The following is a 16,393-nucleotide window of genomic DNA, read 5'->3' on the forward strand; positions in this document are numbered from 1 at the left end:
TATTACAAGTTAAGTACAAGCTTTTGATAAACAGGGCACTGGTATTAGTTTTCGTTGCAAAAAAAAATATTATACAACGAAAATAGTGGAAATTTAGGTAAGCACTTTGGTATGTAATTTCGATCAATATCTTAATTTCACTTTGGATCGTAATTTCACTTTGAACATTATTAAGAGCGACTTTTGGCATTTTTACTTGTTCCACGGCTTCCCACTGCACTGTCCGGTCCGATGACGTCACAATTTCCGCTGCCGCAGCGCGCCACAGCGGTCAACCGAAATACCAAATTAGCTTTACATGTCTGTAGGTTTTACCACACCGACAGAGAGACTACTGTCGCTTGGCAGTTTAATTTGGCAGCGAAAAGTACTAATTTATCTACGGTTATGTGATAACTCTTATTAATAGTGACAAAGACACTATTATCGCTTACCGCATACCATAAAATAAGTTAGGATGATGTATTCCTATTGCTTATGTCAGTCTATGTAGATAAACCAATCTAAATAATTATACATATGTACCTCAAGTATTAACCAACATCAATTCACGTTTTATGAAATAAGCAGTCACCCAAGAAATTACGTGCGTTTTGAAAGAAACAAATCAAATTACGACGATTAACACCGTATGACCTCTTAACACCAAGTGTTACGTTCATCGACCCCTCACCCACTTCCATAGACTAACCTCCCCCACTTCAAGGGAATCGCGACCTCATGGAAAATATATCGAAGAGCCTACCAATTGGCATTACAAACCTAGTCCGAGATAATCGATAAAGACAGGGAACTGGAGCGTGACTTGACATGCTATTCGTTTTTTGTAGTTTTATGACGTAATCGGGATATCCCTTAAGTGGTTATAGTGGCCTTAATGGCGTAGGTATGGGTACAGATGCTGATCATTTAGGCAAAAAGTTACATATGTCATCGGTAATCTCTGGACAAAATCACAAGAGTAAAAGAACTTTCTATTTTGGAAGTTGTAAATTTTTTCCCCATAAGAATGTTAGATATTACCGTTTTTTTTTATTACTTATTAAGAAAACCAAACAGTCATATAAACATATCAAAAATACAATACAAAAGATGTACTGAAACAAAAGGTACGGTAAGGTAGGTTTTTTATGTGGATAAGAGCACAATTTTGGACATTTGTTGCTTCTTGAGCAAGTGCTGATTTTGAATTCTAAAGAAGAGAAAGATTTTAAACTCTAGACACATAAAACAAATACCATTATATGTAGTACCAACATACCTAAACTTTTTGGAAACAAAACACAGAGATACAATAGAAGAGTGATAAGATAACGCTTTTCGTGTGCCATGTGTTGTCCTTTGGCACATCTTGATTGATTTTAATATACTTATTAGCGTCTTTAGATTCTTCTTTGCGTATTATATTAGTAGTGATACGAGTTTCAGTGTGGACTAACGTTACTTGTTCTAATACATTTCAACGCGATTGAGTAATATGCAGTTTATAATTTAATATTAGCATAACAACAGTTATTTATATTACCTCAGTAGGCGGAACTGCAACTATTACCACGAAGGCCCCAGTTTCCAACTTTGTATCAACGCAATATCAAAAAACAAACACAAACTCCAATCAAAAGTGGGTAAACAAGGAAGTTCTGCGGAAGTACGGACCGACCGTTGTTCAGATTACGGTACGGAGCGGTGGAAATCGGACCGTACGCTGATTTCGAGGAACCTAGATGTACATATATTATTTACATCAGGGATCGGATACCGGTATTTTTTGTATGGGAACGAAAACGGTATTTTTTCGTTCTTTGCTAATTATTTCATTTCTAATAATTTCATCCCACAAATTCTTCTTTGCTAATAATTTCATCCCACAAATTCTTCTTTGCTAATAATTTCATCCCACTAATTGTAAGGCGTCACGGTAGACCTCGTCAGAGATGGCGGGACGAGCTTGACTTCTTTGACGGAGACTGGTGGGAGACTTCCGAGAGTTCCGAGGATAGGGATACGTGGAAGAATAAGAGGGAGGCCTTTGCCCAGCAGTGGGACAATATGGGCTCATAATAGTAATAAAATTGGACAATCTAATAATACGAAGTCGTTACCTAAAAACACAATACATATATGTCGGAGCGAGACACCAGAAGGACGTATTGCAGTGTTACAGTTCATAGCTTTAAACGCCTGTATAAAATCGATTAGCAATGTTTGGCTACATATTATTTGCTTGTAACGGAATCCTAAAGTTGCGTAGAGAGTAACGCCACCATCTATTGGCGTATTGATGAACTAAGATGACAGGTAGAAGGCTTTGGAACGTCAAGAGGGGTATCTTGAGTGAACGTAGGCACGAGCAGGCATTTTTGTCGTTATGTTGGTAGACTGGTCAGGCAGGTTTACCAACTTGAATTTGGAGGCGGGAGCGGTTGGCTCCGCCGCTGGAACTGGCTTCCTTCTTCTTGATCGGACCGCGCTAGAGATCGGACGTTAGCCAAGCTCGTGCCTAATTCGCTACGTTCCTGAAGGCTTACACCTGAAGGATTATTCTGAAAGCTTATAGATTCTCACGTTGTTTAACCGTTTAGCTAAGTGTTTTATTCCAAGTGTTATTTTGATTTCTTATGTGCCATTAGAAGCTTACTTTTGTAAAATAAAGAAACTATGTGTTGTTTTGAAAAGATGTGTCCCGCCGAGTTTGTTGCCGGGTTAAATCTTCTCGGGTCAGAGGTGTAGGGTTGGAACCGGTTTAGTTTGACTGAAATAAAGATTTGAACGATTTCATGTGATCTTTTTATTTGCAATTTAACCAGTCAACATTCTAATAGCAATTAGTTCTTTTCATCATTTAGTACTGAAATATAGTAGGCACTAGTATGGTTAATGAGTCCGAATGTTTATTTCATGCGTTTGTAGCATACCTACTATTTTGGCTGTGAAGTAATACATCTAGGTACTACCCCCACGCGCCCACCGCCATCGGGACCATCCGTCGCCGACATCAGCAAGTGGGATGAATGCGGAGTTTCATGTATTGCTTACACAGCCACCTGGGAGCGTGGTGTATTTCTGGTGACCTATATTCCATAATCTGGACACGTGGTAAATGGTAAGCTCACGTGTCTAACCTTCATTGAAAGGTGAGTGTAATTCATTGTTATTTGGTGAGAATTATTGTGAAATTGTGAATTATGATTGAGGCAGTCGAGCATAGCGGTCGTTACGTGACGTCATCTCTGGTATCGCCACGTTTCTTTATAATTAATTTTTGTAATCCATTTAAATCAAAGCGATCTTGAGTTATTTTGATTTGAAATCGATACTGTTAATTAAAACCAAGTATTAGCTATCACGACGTGATATTATTTCATCGCTCACTTGTGAATCTACCCTCAATAATTGATTTGAAAATACAATTAATTTTTAAAATCCGTTGAAATCTAAGTGATCTTAAGTTATTTTGATGTGAAATCCATATTGTTAATTAAAATCAAATATTGGCTGTCGCGACCTGATATTATTTCATCGCTCACTTGTGAATCTACCCTCAATAATTGATTTGAAAATACAATTAATTTTTAAAATCCGTTGAAATCTAAGTGATCTTAAGTTATTTTGATGTGAAATCCATATTGTTAATTAAAATCAAATATTGGCTGTCGCGACGTGATATTATTTCATCGCTCACTTGTGCATCTACCCTCAAAAAATATTTTTTTTCATGAAAATACAATGCACCGTTAGAAATTGATCCTGCTGATTTGCCAATGCAAGGATTATGTAATCTTTACCCTGTAACGTTTAGTAATTAATAAAATTGCGACAAATTATTGCTCGTAATGCCGTGATAGATCACAACATGAGCTACGCATATGAAAATTAATGTTACAGTGTCCTGCAGCCAGAGCCGAGCGAACTTTGCAGACACCATTACGCCCGTGACACAGAAGCAGCTGTGCAGTATCTTCTGTGCTGGAGATTTGGAAATAAAAGGACAGGTTTCGTTCTAATTGTTTATTAGTGAATTTTATTTTGAGTGTAATGGCGAAGCATAACAGTCGAACGTAACTAATAAGCTGTCACTTTTCGTATTGGCCCATTTTACCGTGTTACTTATTTTTGGAACACGTGTTTGTTTGTTCATGGAATTAAATAAAACTCACTCATTGAAGTTTAAATTTTATTCTGAGATTTTTGAAGTCCCGTATACATTGGAAACATGTGTTTTGTGTCTGCTACCTTGCATTTCATAAACCTTTTGAGTTTAGCCTGCATACATGATAAACCTGATACCGTGCAAATGATGATTTCAGTAACAGCCAGCTATGTTGAACCACATCGTGTCTCTCGCAATCTGCCGCAGCAACGGCAACGGCAAGCGGAAAGGATCAGCCTCCGTGCTTGGGTTGGACCTCACCACCACCACCTTTGACTTGGTCGCGTGCATCATACTTTGTTAAGCTGGTGAGCAGTTCCCATTTTGTTGGGATTATTTTGAGATGTTTTACTTCTGCATAGAAGTCTTGAGCGAGTTTCTGTTGTTAAAGCTAAAGAAGAAAGCTATCTTTAGTGATTTTGATCAGTAATGTTCAGTTTCAGTTGATCAGTTGACGCTGATAGTACCAATGGTTCTGAGTAACATGATTTAAAGACCTGTTTTTATTTTCTTTTTTTTGGAATTCACTGTTAACATTGTTTTGCTTTCGACGGACTGAAAGCTTGTACTTTCGTATGGGCTGAAATCACGCCCGATGGACTGGACAATACTGTCATGCTTTCGATGGACTGAAGGCACGCCCGATGGACTGGGCAATACTGTTTTGCTTTCGATGGACTGAAAGTATGCCCGATGGACTGGGTATTGTTTAGTGACCGCATCAGAAGTGCCGGAGCATGTAAGAGGTGCACGTGGTCTGCTTTTTATGTGCAGAATGCTCTTTGCGAGGAGTAGCACTTACGCGGCTGAGATGGTTACTTCTGACGAGGGTCTGGTATCTGCCGAAGGACTGGCAATGCACCGAAGGACTGGTGTTGTTTTGTTAAAAATGAATTCCCGTTTATGTACTGTGTTCATATTAGTAAAATTGGAACTATCAATTCAAAATCTTATTTATTTTAAGATGTCTTACAAAAATTTAGATCACATATGACCAATTTTTTTTTATGCCAGATTAATTTCCTCGTAAATTGGTATTGACGACAATAGTAGTGATACTGTCGAGCAATGAATTAGAGCTGTTGTGATTTGTTTTTGATGTTTGGGATTGTTCTGTTTTTACATAAATTTGAGAGTACCCGCCAGATGGAGGCGATGATTATTGGAGTGTATCCGTTAGATAGCGGCGATGATTACTGATGATTATTTTTATTTAGTCGTTGCTCGATGGACTATTTTTGACTTGAGAATTGAGGATTGTCAAAGTAATTTTGAACAATTATTTTTTTTGGTTTGATTGATAACAAAGTTTGATTTTAATAGTAATTTGAGTGAGACCCAATTTGTTGGTCAGGAATGACCGAGCGATGAGATACTGTGCTGTATGTTTTGTTACAGAATCAAATGCGTACACCCACACACGAGGACGTGTGTAGCGCAGGACGGCCGTGTCGGAGCGAGACACCAGAAGGACGTATTGCAGTGTTACAGTTCATAGCTTTAAACGCCTGTATAAAATCGATTAGCAATGTTTGGCTACATATTATTTGCTTGTAACGGAATCCTAAAGTTGCGTAGAGAGTAACGCCACCATCTATTGGCGTATTGATGAACTAAGATGACAGGTAGAAGGCTTTGGAACGTCAAGAGGGGTATCTTGAGTGAACGTAGGCACGAGCAGGCATTTTTGTCGTTATGTTGGTAGACTGGTCAGGCAGGTTTACCAACTTGAATTTGGAGGCGGGAGCGGTTGGCTCCGCCGCTGGAACTGGCTTCCTTCTTCTTGATCGGACCGCGCTAGAGATCGGACGTTAGCCAAGCTCGTGCCTAATTCGCTACGTTCCTGAAGGCTTACACCTGAAGGATTATTCTGAAAGCTTATAGATTCTCACGTTGTTTAACCGTTTAGCTAAGTGTTTTATTCCAAGTGTTATTTTGATTTCTTATGTGCCATTAGAAGCTTACTTTTGTAAAATAAAGAAACTATGTGTTGTTTTGAAAAGATGTGTCCCGCCGAGTTTGTTGCCGGGTTAAATCTTCTCGGGTCAGAGGTGTAGGGTTGGAACCGGTTTAGTTTGACTGAAATAAAGATTTGAACGATTTCATGTGATCTTTTTATTTGCAATTTAACCAGTCAACATTCTAATAGCAATTAGTTCTTTTCATCATTTAGTACTGAAATATAGTAGGCACTAGTATGGTTAATGAGTCCGAATGTTTATTTCATGCGTTTGTAGCATACCTACTATTTTGGCTGTGAAGTAATACATCTAGGTACTACCCCCACGCGCCCACCGCCATCGGGACCATCCGTCGCCGACATATATATGTTAGGTTAGGTCTGTACAATAGCCTTATAACGACTGGCTTAGCAGTGTTAAATTAACATATTCGCTAACGTCTGCGTAACTTACTTTCTATACATCTTACTCTCACTAATATGCGAATGCGAGCGTTATGCATAGAAAGTAACTTACGCGCACGTTAGCTATTTCACAAATTCATTCAAACCATCACCCTAACCTAATTGTAAAATTTAAAAGCCCTTAGCTTTCGAAGCAGATAATTAATTCACAAGATTCTTCACAAAATAACGAGAAATTACAGGTTTGAATCAAAGCAAGCAAATCTGGGTCCAACCTAATTATGTTTACGGGGCACAATCGCGTGCGCGATTTGTAACCTCGTTTGTATGGTAGGCCTAAGTAAAGTTGACTTGAATGGGTTCACGAAATAACGTTTTAGTTGGCAAAGTGGAAACTACTGAATGGAACAGTTGATGTAATTAGTTGTGGTGGAGACAATTGAATTATAAGGACTGGCAATATCAAGTGGGTAACACTCCAAAAGTTAGTAAAAAAATCATTTATTTACTACCAAATTTCGTGTTATATTACCTACCTTTATAGGTACATAATTATTTACTACCTAGCTAACTATAAACTATAAAATTAAGTTGAGTTCATAGGCTAGCTTAATCATTAGGCGAGACGTATAAACGGTGTCAAAGTAGTAAGTAGTCTTCACATCGTAAGTCCATCAATAGAACAATCTGAGAGTGTTAAAATAAATGGAGATACGCCAAGTGCAAGCATTTTAGAAAATAGAGGCATTTTAGAATCTCAACGATGTTGGCGGGGATTAGACATGAGATGACTAACACCTCGCTTGTGACAGTTGTGACAGTCCTACAAAAGTTGAGCCGTGCTACCTTATTGTCTCTCCAGTCTTTGTCTTTTACTAGTCTCTGTCTGTAGTCAGACGAGTCTGATTGTTGACTCGATTCTGTTGATTGAAACGGGAACTCGTTGGCATGGATGTCATGATCCAACTAACTTTTCAGTTGTACCACAGAATAAATAATAGTCTTAGTACTAGGTACTTTATATAGTACCACAGAATAAATAATAGTACTAAATACAGAAGACTCACTCTCTAACAAAACGCGTCTGTTACGATCAGCACAGATATGGCCGCTAGGTGGCGACAGCGCCACGCGCGGCTTATGGCTTTCCCCATAATTGGGGCCGAACGGATGTACTTTTAGCTACCTACCTGTAGCAAAGCCAAAGAGTAGGTAAAGTAAGTGAGCAAAGCGACGAAATCGCGGAGTGAGACACGCCTGGTTGTACCTACATGGAAAGTTGGAACAAAACGCGCTTGAAGTTATAGAAATCTAGATTGGATTTGGTATCAATACCTAATAATATGTCTTTTTTATAAATTTGGACATGCATGGCTAATAATAGTCGGACTAACGTGGATGTTTCTTCTAAAATCAAGTATGGCGTCATTCTATAGTTCGTCCGTTAAGCCTCTAACTCTTGCTACACTTCACTCGGATCGTAACTTTTTGAGCTATGTATATGTCGACTAGGTACCTACCTTGACTATTTAGGGTCTCTAGTTTAGTGAGTTAATAAGCATTAGGTATTAATTGTCCCTATTGTCTAGCCTATCTATTGTGAAAATGTAATATATTGCCTTGTCCAACAACACACGCGGCCTAGCAAATCAAACTCACTTGCTGGTGGGCACGATAGCAGTTTCTCATTTGTAAACAGTCGTATCTGCCAATGTACACTTGTCACATACTACGTTTTAGCTACGGTACTGTGGGCAGCTATAAATTATCCCAATTTGGCGCAGAGTTCATTGTCAACAACTGCAGTTTGTGCTGATCAATGCGATCATTTCTGTACTGTACTGTGCATTTATTTGTAAAGATTTAGTAATACCCTCACCATCACTCACTTCACTTGCCCTTAGGCCCAAGATACACTTGTAACGTAAGTAGGGACACAGCTATACTACAGATTGAAAGATAAATATCGTTATCTCATTCTAACAAATAACTTTGTCCCTACTTTTACGTAAGTAAGTAAATATTACAAATGTAGCATACAAGGTTCGACGCAGCATGTCTTTATCTTTCAATCAGCACGTCTTTATGTTCTCTCTGTCGCCCGTCATCTCATAATTTGCATCACTTCTTGTTAATCGAAGTGATATCCGCCATTTGGGTATCGGAGATAATTCCCGTGACCTGTCGCCATGCTAATCTAGCTTTTTACGTCACGGATAGATAAAAGTACATTTAATTGATTGGTAAATGTAATTTAATAAACAAAAACAAACTCAAACCAACTGCAACAAGCGATTACATCAGAATAATGTACAAAGGGAAATTAACATAACTCATCCAATTCCAACTGACACTAATCCGCAGCTCTGCTCGTCATCGACCACAAGTACACTCTTAACAGTCTATCGATGGACCTTATGCCCTTTGTAATAAGGTTTACGAATTGTCAGTTAACGTGTGGGCGATGGTACCACAACAGACAAAGGGCGCACTGCCACTGGTGTCAGTCGTGTCATTCATCATGCCCTTTTGCAAATCCTTTTAGTCGATGCCGAGAGAAAGGTAAATAGGAAAGACTGTCAATATCACGAGAGATATTATAATGTCTCCATCATCCTTCTCATCTCATCCTAATAAGGGAGTGTACAGGTTTTTAAAGAGCTCATGTGGCATTCAGAAAAAGCTCTAGTCGGTTCTTGTTTGTCAAGATTAACAATTACATACAGATTGATTACCAGCTCGCCGAACGATATCAGCCTGTCAGTTATTCGGAACTGTCACCTTTTGCCTTTAACTGACAGGCTGATAACTGGTAATCTGTAGGCTCCATTAGCTTGCGTTCTCATTAGGCACTTAGTTCGCACTGTTCGCAGTTAACAGTTAACTCTGAATCTCGGAATCTCGAATTAGACTAGATGTCTTTATTATTTACCTGTCTCTACTCCTGACCTTTCAGGTGGATCCGAATAAGCGGCTTTCTGTTTGTACAGGTGGCCTGTGGGATTCATTTACATCAAGCAGCTCACCAACGGGATAGAAATTTACTGTTATTTTAAAGCAGTCTATTTCTGCAAGGACCTTGTAACAACATAGTGGCATGTAGATAAAAAACTATAAGTACAGTCGCCATCAAATATATCGGAGCGGTCAAGGCGCTCACAAATATCTGAACACGCCTCTATTGTCAAGCCGTTAGCCTGCGTGTTCAGATATTGTGAACACCTTGGCCGCTCCGATATATCTGATGGCGACTGTACTGTTTAAACGACGACGGTTTCACTTAGATTTTTAGTCGCTATTGGCGAAATGTTTCGGGCCCTTCGGGGGTCTTTCCTCAGGCTCGAGTGCTCGCGGCTTCTGCACTTGCAATAGCGACTAAAAATCTAAGTGAGTGAAACCGTTGTCGTCTAAAGCTCTAAACAGTTTAAGTGCGGATTGTATGATATTGTTATTTATAATATCGTGAATAAAAAATTTCGTGACCTATACCTATTCATCTCGCAAAATTTGGCCAAGGCTAAAAAAACCCGTACTCATGTATAACGTATAGCTGTGGTATAGCTATAGCTAGGGTTTGCACGACGGATCCGAAATGTATGGGAATATCCGCGGATCCGGATCCAGATCCGGATAATTTCATACATTTCGGATCCGGATTGCAAACCCTAGCTATAGCTAATCCCTCTAAAGAAAGAGACGTCACCGCGAATATCCGTGAAACGTGCTTAACAATGATAGGTACCTAGCTACCTACCTACGTCCCCGGGTTTACAGAATTACCGTTAATCCCACGGACGCCTTTGTGAAGGTTAATTACTGGCGATTAAGGATAAGCCCTTGGTCCGCTTCGTGACTGCGAAGTGCAAGGTAACTGGGACGATATTTATTTATATACGTAGATAGGTACCCCCTTATTCGTAAAACTTAACAGACTAGAGCGAGCAAGCGATTGTCACCTTGGCTAGGCCGCCTGATTTAGTTTTATCCCTTTCTTACAAATATATAAGTCAAAATGACAGATAAAGACAAACGATTCATAGCTAATTCAGGCTTGTAACGGGTTTATGAATAACCTGAATAACGCCATTAAGCTTTTTTGCTCAAACAAAGAAAATTACAGGTCAATTCGAACATACACTGACATCAAAATGATATCTGAATGACGTCATTTAGGTAGTCATCGTGTATTTCGCCCGTACTTGTCTGTACATGTACCTATTATGTGACTTGGATTTAAATGTTAGCTAATTCCGAAAAGCACCCATAGTCCATCATATTACAGTCTATTTTTGGAATTACCCGACATTTTGAACTTTTCGGAATTAACCCAAATACAGCTTACTTAGATACATCTTTCTTGGTCTATGTACCGAGAAAATGTTTTCCCGACCTACCTATTTAATTTAATTTATCAGTTTATTCATCGCAGTATTTAATCATCGCGAAAAAGTAAGTAAGTATTACCAATATACAAGCCTATTAGATCAATGAATCACATAAAATCGCATTAGATCTTATCACGGATTTGTTGTCTGACTTTTGTTGAATCCGATTTCTAACGGCTTTCTTATAATGTATTGCCTACTTACTTGTACCGAGATTCTACTCGACAGTTTCATCAAGATAATATTTGTGACGTCCCACGGGTAAAGGTACCTAATGGCCGTTGGCGCTTACGCTATTATTAACGCCGCTCCGCCGCCGCGCGCTATTATTATTGCGGCGCTATGCGACGTAAGCGCCAAGTGCCATAAGGTACCTTTTGCCGTGGAACGTCACATTTTAGCTCGTAAAATCTTCAAAAAACCGGCCAAGTGCGAGTCGGACTCGCGCACGGAGGGTTCCGCACCATCAACAAAAATAGAGCAAAACAAGCAAAAAAAAAAACAAGTTTAACTTCGGTCAAAAATCACGTTTGTTGTATGGGAGCCCCACTTAAATCTTTATTTTATTCTGTTTTTAGTGTTGTTATTGCGGCAACAGAAATACATGGTTCGTGAGATACAGCCTGGTGACAGACGGACGGACGGACGGACGGACAGCGGAGTCTTAGTAATAGGGTCCCGTTTTTACCCTTTGGGTACGGAACCCTAAAAACGAATGAGAACGTTGCAGTTTTTCCACAAAAGTGGCAAAGTAATGTACTTAATGCAGATTTTGAGTCGTTTCCTCATCTTGGCTGGTATTATTAATTGACTGCGTAGAACTAAATGATGATTTTGAATGATTTAATATTTAATAGCGTTCAGTTGGATTTCATTTTGTGTTTCAATCCATAGCAAAGTTTGTTTAACCACTCGCTACGCTCTTTTTTCAACTTTGGAATCTTTCGCTTTGCTGAGTATCAATTTGCACTGTTGCAAAAAGCTTTGCCCCTTTGTAAAGCAAAGTTACTACTCGTACGTATTATGTCTAACCTTTACCTTATGATTCAACTACTCGACCTTTGTTTGCAAAATGTTGTTCATACGATTTCTCAGAACCTATATGAGTATTATATCAAGACCGACAGCAAGCTTATAAAAGCTTTCTACGTGGGTGTTGACTTTCAGGTGCGATGTGCTAATGGCTATATAATAACTGTTATTCAGCATGTTCCATGGGTAACCGAACCCTGTAACTATTATGATTTATGTAATGAACAATCCTTGTTGTAGGTATCAACAGCTTTACGTGTTTTGACAACAACAAAGGAATGGACAAAGAAAAACCCCTCTGAATAAATATGACCGGAAAGAGAGTTAAGTGCAATTATGTATATGGTAATTTAATGACTCGATGCAAATGCGATGGAATATAGATTGTGTTAGTTAGAGAAGAAATACAGGAAAAAGTGTGTTTGTCAGTAAAATCTAAGTCATCATCATCTTCCTCGCGTTGTCCCGGCATTTTAGCCACGGCTCCTGGGAGCCTGAGGTCCGCTTGACAACTAATCCCAAGAATTGGCGTAGGCACTAGTTTTTACGAAAGCGACTGCCATCTGACCTTCCAACCCAGAGGGCAAACTAGGCCTTATTATATACAGGATTAGTCCGGTTTCCTCACGAAAATCTAAGTATTTGACAAAACTATGATGGATCGTACATATCATCATAATTCTTAAAAGCCTGGCTCTTGTCGGTGGAGTAACCGCCATTCCGTTCTTCTCTCTGCCACTGTTTTGAGCTCCTGATACGTCACTGTTGATTTTCTCTTTGGCCTGGTTCAAAAACGCACGTCTCGGTCTTCCTCTGCCTCTCTTTTTTTCTATTCTTTCTTCAATTATACACTTGATGTAAGTATCGTGCCGTATCAGGTTCTCCAACATGTTCCCCTTCTGTTTTCAATTGTTCTCAGCAGAGATCTCTTCTCACCTACCAAATTTAATACTTCCGTACCTATTTGTTTTCCTTTCCAGCTTATACCTTCCATTCTTCTCCATGTCCAGATTTCAAAAGAGCTCAATCTGTCTCTATCACGCTGGGTTAATGTCCACGTCTCGCTTCCATATAACGCTAACTTCAGAAAGAGCATAATACGATGGAAAATGCATTATGTCATCGCCGTCATATTACAGATTGGGTACGTAACGTATTGGCGACATTCGGGAGATCGTGGGCCTTCTAGGTAAGATTACATCAAGCTCAAGACTGGGGATAAGTGGTGCACTAGAAGAATGAAAGAAGAGCGATAAGAGACCGAAAATTATGATAAATTATTAGGTATATTTTAGGTGACATGTAAACTGGTTTTATGAATAAAATGATTATGATTATGATAGTATATCCTGTAAGTAAAGAATTTCTATAGTCTCCGAAAATTAGAAATCAGTGTACCTATCGTATACTGCCTACGTATGGTATCATCTTTTCTACATGCATGTATCTCATCTGCTAAACTAGCTTTTCTCATAGCGCTACGCCGCCGTAGCCCGTAGCAGATACTTCTCTCTTTGTAGTGAAAAGAAAACCCTCCGTAGAATCATTACCGTAGGTAGGACCGTAGGACCAAAAACGTCACTTTTGACACTGAAAGATCAGATCCATAACTAATAATTCATAACCTGTCATTAAAATCAGAATACGCCTGATTCACTGCTAAAGCTTTCGTAGCGCTACGCGTTTTTCTGCTTTGTAGAGGAAAGCGACTACGAATAGACAACCGGCATTCACATGTATTGTGTCACAAGACAATGAAGAAAAATGTTGATATTCCGTTCTATCAAAGTCTATATATTTCTTCCCGAGACGACCTTGTACTTTTTTACTCATAAAATCCTTTGAACCCCCTAATGTGTATTATGGAAATGCACTGTCAAGCTTTTGATCGCAGTATCGTAAACCTTTCAAAGTAATTTGCCCGTCTAGCCTACAGAGTAGCGTGATGAGGAGCAATTTACATCCGGTCCGAGTGGACGGGGAGGGCGAAATTTTACTACCATTATGCCTACCGTCAAACCTTGCCAAGCAAAATGAAATTTTATTTTGTCAACACAAAGTTCAAATTAGAATGGAACAGGAGACCTTTTTATAGGTCTCTGGGCGGCTAGAGGTTAGGGCTCATTTAGACGGTGCGAGAACTCGCATGCGAGTTACACTACATTGCGTCATTTGATCGGTCGGCTGAATTGATGTAACCTCAATGGTCCGCAATGTAACTAAAATCGTAATACGAGTTCGCGCGCCGTCTAAATGAGCCCTTATTCTCATATTTTTGCTCTAAAACATGAAACGTCTGTAAATGTACCTACTTATTTTTTCGTGAATATAAAGTAGTGTTAGAGTTCATCTAATCTAACTTTGCACCGACTTGTAGACAACCGAGTGTGGGAACGTTATTATAAATTCCATATATTCATAGAAGTTTGACATGGCCGCACTTTGTCATTGCAAATGCCATGTAGAGTTAGGTTGGTTCGACTTTAGGGCTTTTTGACATGAATGTGTTTATAAGTATCGTCTCTTAATATTACATTATGAAAATACCAATGTGCTACTAACCCACATACATGTCAGTACTTTTACAGTTCTTATTTACTTAAGTAATTAATAAATAATTTATTAATTACTTAACTGATAAAGTCCTTCCAGGGCACTATATCCAAAGGTCAAAACGTCCAAGGAGTCAATATGTCCAAGGGTCAAAACGTCCAAGGAGTCAATATGTCCAAGGGTCAAAACGTCCAAGGAGTCAATATGTCCAAGGGTCAAAACGTCCAAGGAGTCAATATGTCCAAGGGTCAAAACGTCCAAGGAGTCAATATGTCCAAGGGTCAAAACGTCCAAGGAGTCAATAAACCCAAGGAGTTAAAACGTCCAAAGAGTCAATATGCTCAAGTGTCAAAATGTCCAAAGAGTCAATATGTCCAAATGTCAAAATGTCCAAAGAGTCAATGTGTCCAAGGAGTCAACAAGTCTAATTAGTAAATACCTATATCCAAGTGCCAAAATGTCCAAGGGTCAAAACGTCCACGGAATCAATATGTCCACCTTCGTGGGTTAACCCACGGAATAGCTGGAGTTTAGTTATGTAATCTTATTGGAACAAGGTTAGTAGGCGATTTTTTGGTAGGTTAAACCAGTGTTGGGTCAATCCTTTTTTAGTATGAGTAAAGGTTATGCGTCTTTCCTGTGAACATCATAAAGTAAATCCCTTATCTATAGGCATGTTTGAACCTACTATTTCTTAACCCTACTAATATTATGAAAATGCGAAACGAACTTTTTTGACCCAATCGGTATCCTTATGCCAATAGAGTAAGTAGGTACTTATTTAATAATCACGTGTTTACCCTTTTCCAATCAGGTAAAATGATAATGCAACATGCATGTAGCCATAAATAAAAAATGCATGCAATTAAAAAGTGTTGGCATTCCTTTGTTTATTCCAATTTAAACTGTAGCCTTGTGCAGGGCCAGTGATTACGGGGGCAACCCGCCGGGGCTAAATGTAAATCGCTGAATGATTCCGAGGCTGAATGTCACGCGAACTCTGTAATTTGCCACATGACCGTTCGCATACACGAACATTAAGGTAACCTTCGACCTTAGAACTCACCTCATCAAAATATCTGCACACTCTTAAAGCAGTCAATCACATTCACAAGTATAACGGAAGACACTGCCGCAGGTTTCGCCTACCGTCCATCTGCGGCGCGGTGAATTGACATGTTTTACACACGCATGGGTGCCAATAAAGCTCTAAGGAGCCACGTTTTAGTGATGAAAACCGGTTTTCATTGAACACCTTCGTACCAGGCTCGGCTCAAGGCAGCGAGCGCGCGAGCCGGCGCGCCGCCGTACTTTGACTGAAAGCGCTTTCCGAGCGTCGAGTGTATTTCGCGCAGGCGTACTTCAAAACAGGATCGGTTGGGCTAAAAACACTTGATTCCCGAACGGACCAACCCCTGTAGTATCCCTCCAGGATAGTACGCCTTATTAAGAGGTATTTGAGACTATTTTGGCGTGGAGAGGGTAGTTAGTTGCATTGTTTTTGGTGGAGCGTTGCGTGTGCCGCACTGCACACGCTGTATGTGTTTGACAATAGTGGCTCCAGCGGCTGTGTTCTGATGACGTCAATGTGCTGAAGAAGATGAACGCGCGCTCATCTGGAAACCAATTGTGAAATCTACAAAGGCTATGTTTACGTATTTTCTTTACCCGTCCCTCGAATACCTTATACGGGATGAAAATAGCGCCTGTAATTTTAGTATGTACAATGATGCTAATTTTAATTTTGCTCATATATTATTTATGAGCAAAATTAAGCAGGAGGTTGTTACAGTTAAATCTAAAACTCCGTCCATATTTCACATTCTTAGATGGTTCTACGAGCCAGAGGGCGCAGAAAAGCGAATATCATTTTTAAATTCACAAGAGGTATTCGTGTCATCATTTGCA

At 39.4% G+C, this 16,393-nt stretch overlaps 1 protein-coding gene across 1 annotated transcript in view; it reads right to left on the reverse strand.

Annotated features, from left to right (window-relative positions):
* The window catches only part of LOC134654049 (inner centromere protein A), a 77,783-nt gene extending 61,927 nt beyond the window's left edge, over positions 1–15,856 (reverse strand). Inside the window, exon 1 of the mRNA XM_063509445.1 lies at positions 15,552–15,856. The gene's annotated coding sequence lies outside the window, so the exon portion shown is untranslated. The remainder of the gene's footprint in view (positions 1–15,551) is intronic.
* Positions 15,857–16,393: the final 537 nt, after the last annotated feature.

Source organism: Cydia amplana, chromosome 14 (genome assembly GCF_948474715.1).
Source record: "Cydia amplana chromosome 14, ilCydAmpl1.1, whole genome shotgun sequence".
Classification (NCBI taxonomy): Eukaryota; Metazoa; Arthropoda; class Insecta; order Lepidoptera; family Tortricidae; genus Cydia; species Cydia amplana.